Here is a 6,989-nt window from a genome sequence, read left to right on the forward strand (position 1 = left end):
TGATAAGGACCATTTTTTAAAAATGGTGAGCATCAGTGACATACACATATATTTAATATATTAAAGGTGTGGGACACTCATTTAATCAATACATTTGCTGGGGTCTCTAGTAGGAATGATTGTCATGTAAGTCATTCTTGGGGGGAAACAATATACTGGTGCACCACTTCCAGGAAGTGAGCCACATCCCAGCTGAGCTTCAGACACAGGTTTTGGAGACTTTTTTCCTGATATTTGGATATCTTTCCTCGGATTAGATATTAGCAACATGACTCTACCCAGGGGCGGTTCTAGACCAAATTTTCCATGGGGGCCACAGTGGGGCCAGTATTTTTTCATTGGGGTGCAAGACAAAAAAAAGAAGGAAAAAAATTAGGGCAATATCAAAATTCTTTTTTGTCTCCGCCATATGACTAATTTTGTGCTTGTGCACAATTTTGCCAAAGGAAATTCCTAGTACTGTGAAACTACTCACTTTTTTTGTTTTCTTCTTTTTCATATCTATCTTTACTATATTTTGGGGATCAAATTTATCAAAAATTTTCCTTTATTTTTTTCATCTATGATCTTTTACAGCTGTATTTTATAAAACAAGATTCAAACAAATTCATAAGTAAAGACAATGAACAAGTAAACTATTACAGCGAATGCAGTAATGGTTTAGTTGTGAAAGTAAAACTGGCATGTTTTTATGGTACTCAGATAACAATTCTGAATGCTTCACCGCAACATGAGACTGAGTAAAAAATAATTCTAGTTGATTATTATAGTTTGTGACTTTATTTGAAGATTACATGTACTGTACATATGAAAAATAAACATTCAAACAAATTAAATATGTGCACAATACAATTTCAGACAATTTTCAGACAATTTTAATTTTTGCCTTTCAGACTTTGCATGTACCAAAAAAAACTCCTCTCCCAGTTGCTTTTTTCCAGTTCCTAAATTCACATGGTGAGTCAAGCACACTTCCTGCGCTACTTGGTGGGCTAAAATGTCTGCATGCATGACAATAAGTAGAGTCCATAGTAACAGAATATTCAACCCAAGGATGACTTTCATACCAGCTTGGCTGAAAGCTGCGTCTTCTGTCTCCTATTAATGTCACTGGAAATGTCCTCAAACGAGGCTGAGTAGGTGGGTCATCCTTGCACTTGCTGATATCTGAAAGAAAATAAATGTTAGCATGAGGATAAAAGTCATAATTAGTTAATTCAGAGTCTTATTTTATCTATTTATTAAATATAAACAACAGAAATTTTGGTCCAGAGTCAGCATGCCTCAAATGCATTTTACACACAATATGAGCTGCAATCACAGAGGGGTTGTTCAACACCCACAAACCTGACGGTAGTGCACACGATGCACATGACAGAAGATGTCCCTCTTTTTGCTCCTCACTCTCTCCCTCACAGCCTACATCTTCCTCCTCACTCTCAGGGTGGACAGTCTCTGACCTCTCTGGTTCCTCTCCAACCATCTCCTCCTTTTCTCTTTCATCCTGTTTCTCAGCTCCCTTGTGACTTTCATCCTCTCTCTGTCTACGCTGTTCTTTATTAACAGCGGTAAAAAAGGACAAAATGTCCCTTTTTCTTTTCATGGCCGCTGATGCTTCCAGTCAGTGCTGCGAGTAAGTCATAGATAAATGAATACTGGGATCTAATCTCAACGTGTCTACGGCTTAAAATGCAGCAACTTCATTTTTATTTTACAGTTAATGTTACAAAGGAAAAACAAATCAGTATTAACTGTGCATAGACTCAGTTAGGAACTTAAAAGTAAATGACAGAAACGCGCGACTATGATCAAAACACTGATGTCAGGAAAATAAACTGTATTGCTTACCTTCATCTCTTAGCGTCTTTTCCGTTAGTCGTGCTCAAGAATTTCTTCGGGTCCCATTTAAACTATTTTTAATCTTTTATTCAAAAATCCACTGGGTAAACAGTTCTGTCCAGAGTGTGCTGCGCTCTAAAGGCTCCGTTTGAAACGCTGCAGCACATTAGTTCCCATCTCCGAAGCAGCGCAGGAAAAAATATTCCGATCTCTTCAGCACAGAGGCTATAACAGGGGCCAGGGCCGGTTCTATAGGGGCCCAGGCCCCTGTGGGCCCCTGTTTAAAACCGCCAATGACTCTAACACTGGCTTGCAACGTTGATGTTTTATTCCACAAATAACACAAGGCTGCAGGAGTTCTGCCATGTTTCGGAGCAGCTAATGCTAACAGTTAGCTTCTACTAGCCAAGATGTTCTCTGCTGTCATCTGGGCGCTAAAACAACAGCCTTTCCCGTCACGAGCCAAGATTGGTGAGTCCATGTTGATCTGTCAGGTTTTTCAAATCCTAGAGTTTCTATCAGAAGCTAATGCAGGAGGTAGGTGTAGGAGACTATTTTCATGAAAAACTTAGAGAGAGTTTATAATCAGAAATGATGATTAAAAATATTTTTACAATGATCCATACCTATAAATAAATTGTTGATGAAAGTTTTATTAAAATAAATATGGTTGTATTTTTAAATAAGTAAATAAATAAATGCTCCACATTCCATGCTGCACTCCTTGCTAGAGCTTTGCATCTAATGTTGATTTAGTTGAGTCGTATCAGATTTAGCCAAAGTTGGAAAATAACTAGGTGCACAACCTCATGGAATCGTCTGTTAGCTGTGGTGTCCATCTTGAACTGTTGTTGATTCCAAAAGTTACTGAGTGGTGTGTTTATATTTTGTAAATACTTTTAAAGAGTGTCATGATTTCATGAGATAAACCAGGTTGTTTTCCAACAGTTAATGGTAAAGTTTAAAGCAAACATTATTTAATCAAATGCATACTCACATGTGGTTATGTGGTGATAGAGCTCAGTATTTAATCCTTTGTCTCAAACATCTCACTAAAATGACTGAATTATTGTGAACAGTCTGTTGAAATATCTGAAATGCCCAGTAGGGGGAGAAGCAGGACAGTGGACTAGTGAATAAGTTGTTATCGGAGTTTACTCACATTTCTACTAATTTCTGAATGTGTAGTAAATATACAAGTTTAGAAAATTACATTTTTAGGCTTTGCTTTGTTCAGATGCATCAGATCATTTTTTGTTTATTTGTTCTACTTTGTAGTTTTTTTTCATTTATCATTTATTTGTTCTATTTTGTAGTTTTTTTTAATCTGATGATTCACATGTTAAAGTTCTTGCACTTAATAGAAACAGAATTATTGCCACAAATTTTTAACCGTCTGGCAACAGACTTGTTTGTTCTCTTGAAAGATTTTTCATTATCATCAGTGTGTCAGCTTCATGAGGGCCAGTGCTGATTTATGTGGGGCTCACTCAGGTGAACTGCTACACACCAGTGCAAATACATGAAGTCCATGCATTAGCTCAGAGACATGCAAGCAGTTTTTTCACACAAAGAACATCATTTCCTTGTGTTACCACACATCTCTTATACGTGGCAACTTAGAATGTTTTGTGTGATGTGAGTAAAATGTGTTTTCTCTGTTAAATCAAACGAATGTGACTAGAAATAAAAGACTAAATGAAAAGCATGTGTTAAAACAGATAGTAATAAAAGATCATTTAAATGCAGAATGATAAAGAAACAAAGCAAAGTATTTTTTCCATTGTATTTTATAATAAACACCATATTTTTCATTTTCCAGGACATTACCAGAGACCCACAATGTGGCGTCAAACAAACATCCACTCTCACAAGGATTCATCCTTCATGTCCTCATTAGCAGAGGCAGTAGTTCTTTGGAATTTTGTAGGAATAATCCTAAAATACTGAACAGCTGGAGAGCTGGACACCATGACGTCATAGGAAATAACACACACACACACACACACACCCAGAGGAGTTGAACACACATGTCAGGTTCACACCTGGTATGTTTATCACACAAGTCTTCAGGTAACGACTGCAGTGAGTTTGACTCCATCAGTCGCTGTTCAGTTTTATATTATCACTTTGGATCCTGAAGGCTGATGTGACCCTGCTTTCATTCCAAACAATGAGCTATTTGGTTGTATTATGGGATTATAGTGCTCAGAAAAATCTGCAAACCACATAGAGTCGGCCAGAGGCAACAATGTGAAAAAAATCTTGTTGAAATATTGCCTCTGTTTAGCAAAGATTTTGTTTCATTGTCTAAATCAGTTCTGTGTTGAATTTTCACTTCTTCATAGACTTGGGGAAAACTTTTAAGTGGTGTATTCCAACAGAATGGTGATACAAGTTGTTTTAATAGGTTATGCTTGTGTTCTGAATGATGAAGCTGATGAGCTAACCCTCTGCGCTGACCTCATCTGTCAGATACAGGAAGCTGGAGACACAAAGATGGACAGAAATCAGATGTTCTGTTTTTATTTTTTGGTTCTTACCTGAAGTTTAGTCTTTTCCTAGGCTGAAAAGGATCCCGTGCTTCTGGCATCATATATAAAATATAATTTGGATGAAATCTTGAAATCTGCAGAAATCTACTGTCCAATTTCAATTCCACTGAAACCACAGGAGGAATTTATCTTTTGATCATCGTTTGTTACTTATGACACATCCGTGATAACAAGAAACCCATAAAATTGTATTTGTCATCAGTGAATGCAATTTTTTTTCTGATGTAAAAAATATTTAACCAATGGCTGCACATCTGACCATTTCTTTATAAACTAGCTGAGCAAAAAATAAGCAAAATAGACAAGTCATCATTTTAGATGTTCTCATTATGAGGATAGCCAATCAATAAACATCAGGTCATTGAAATAATTTATGACAAGTTTGACAGTCTGTAAAATTCAGGTTAGCATAAACATTTCTTGACAAACATGCTAATCTGTATTTCTATTTAACCCTTATATGTTAAGTGCATTTTTTTGTGCTCAAACGTTAGAAAAATAAAAAAGATAATATAAGGGTCAAAATTCTGAAAGTAAAATAATGTTCATATAGAAATATGGATGGAACAACTGCATGTAGAGCCACAGTAAGAATCCCTTGAATTCATAAATACTTACAGATGTTTGGGAAGGACAATGGCCCAAATTCAGGACCAACATGCAGGAGGTGGGGTGGGGGGTTATAGATTGAAGAACCCAAACCCCTCCTGGAGAGAGGCAGAAGAGAAAAGAAAAGAAGTTTGTAAAATGGCAAATTATCACTAGCATTCTACAACCCCCAAGGTGCTTTACAGCACAACCAGTCATACACACACACACACACACACACACACACACACACACACACACACACGCACGCACGCACGCACGCACGCACACACACACACACACACACACACACACACACACACACACACACACACACACACACACACGCACACGCGCACGCACACACACACATTCACATGCTGATGGTGATGGCAAAGCACAAAGGAATACAGGCAACAACCTTTTAATGGAGATGATGGGTTTTGTGATATTAGTAGGTGACAATGAGCAAATTTACCACCACCACCACCACTAATAATAATAATTGTGGCAACTAGATTTATTTTATATAGAAATCATACCCGTTACAACTTTCCCTGGACAATAACACACCACTTTTACTGTGTTATTATCTGCAGAAGATCTGGCTTAACATGTTCTCATGTCTCTTGCCTCTTAACACAATAATGCCCAGTCCAATCCATTCATCCATCCATTTCTGGCTGTTTGTCTGGGAAATCCCAAGGCGTTACCTGGCCAGCCGAGAGACATCGTCCCTCCAGCGTGCCCTGGGTCTTCCTTAAGATATCCTCCCGACTGGACGTGCCCAGAAAACCTCACCAGGGAGGCGTCCAGGAGGCATCCTAACTAGATGCCCGAACCACCTCAACTGGCTCCTCTTGATCAATGGTCAGCATGAAGTTTCCTTAGAAATGTATGCAGATGTTGTAAGACCAAAGACTCAGGGAGAGGAAAAGATCATTACATAATTAAGTGGTGATATATATTAAGTGATCAGATTTTTACTGGAATGTTGTAATTGTTTTGTTCCAGGCAAGGACGTCATTTTCACTTTAGAAGTGGAGGGGACACGGGGGGTGGGGGTGGGGGTGGGGGGTATCTTTACAGTATGTTCTAATGGGAAACAGGCTTCAACACAAACGGTTGTTTTCTGCTTGGTCCTAGAGCTCAACCGGTGTCAATTTAATATAGCGTAATATAGTTTTTGAATGGTAAAAAGTGCAGGGGTCAAAACTTGACTTTGGAAAAAGTGGGGGGGACATGTCCCCCTGTCCCCCCCCCCCCAAATTTACGTTCGTGGTTCCAGGTATTGAGGGGGGTAAATAATCTCAGAAGAAGGAAGGAAAGATGAGCTGTAGTGGAGAGGTGGCAGGCACGGTGAGTATTTGTTGGGTTTAGGCTCAAGATGGACTTCAATTCAAGTCTGCAGTTTAAAGCTGCCATCTTTCCATGCTGGTCATTCCACGGAAGCAGACTGCGTGCGTGTGTCCACATTTCAAAAACCTGACCTTGAGTGACTCTGCTCTGTGGTTAATGGCTGCGTTGGATTCCAGATTCTGTGTTAACAACAAAATGGGGTGATTCATTCCTGGTGAACAGATCTGCTGGATTATTGATAGAGAACATTAGTCATTTCCAAACATCAGGAGGGAAACATGGGTGGGGTTGGGTGCTAGGGGTCGAGAATAGAGCATACAAAGAGACGGACAGCATTCTAAATAACAAACTGTTTGGTTTTATTGGGTAAACGTGGTGTGTTGTTAGGCTTGGATGTATTTCCCCTGTGGCACCACAACAAACATCAGCTTTGAAGGATTTCCTGCATAATGAGGTATTCACTCAGCGAAGGAGCTTATTTCTTTACGAGGCTCTCACTTTTAATGGTACTTATTTAATCAAAGCGATACAAAACAGTCTCGCCACACCATTATTCATCCAGACGGTTTGAATGTTTACTTCATGGACCTCATTAAGAAATAAAGTCAGAAAAAATGAGTTTATAACGAAGATTTTAAACATTTGATT

The sequence above is a fragment of the Nothobranchius furzeri genome, chromosome 10, assembly GCF_043380555.1.
Source record: "Nothobranchius furzeri strain GRZ-AD chromosome 10, NfurGRZ-RIMD1, whole genome shotgun sequence".
NCBI lineage: Eukaryota > Metazoa > Chordata > Actinopteri > Cyprinodontiformes > Nothobranchiidae > Nothobranchius > Nothobranchius furzeri.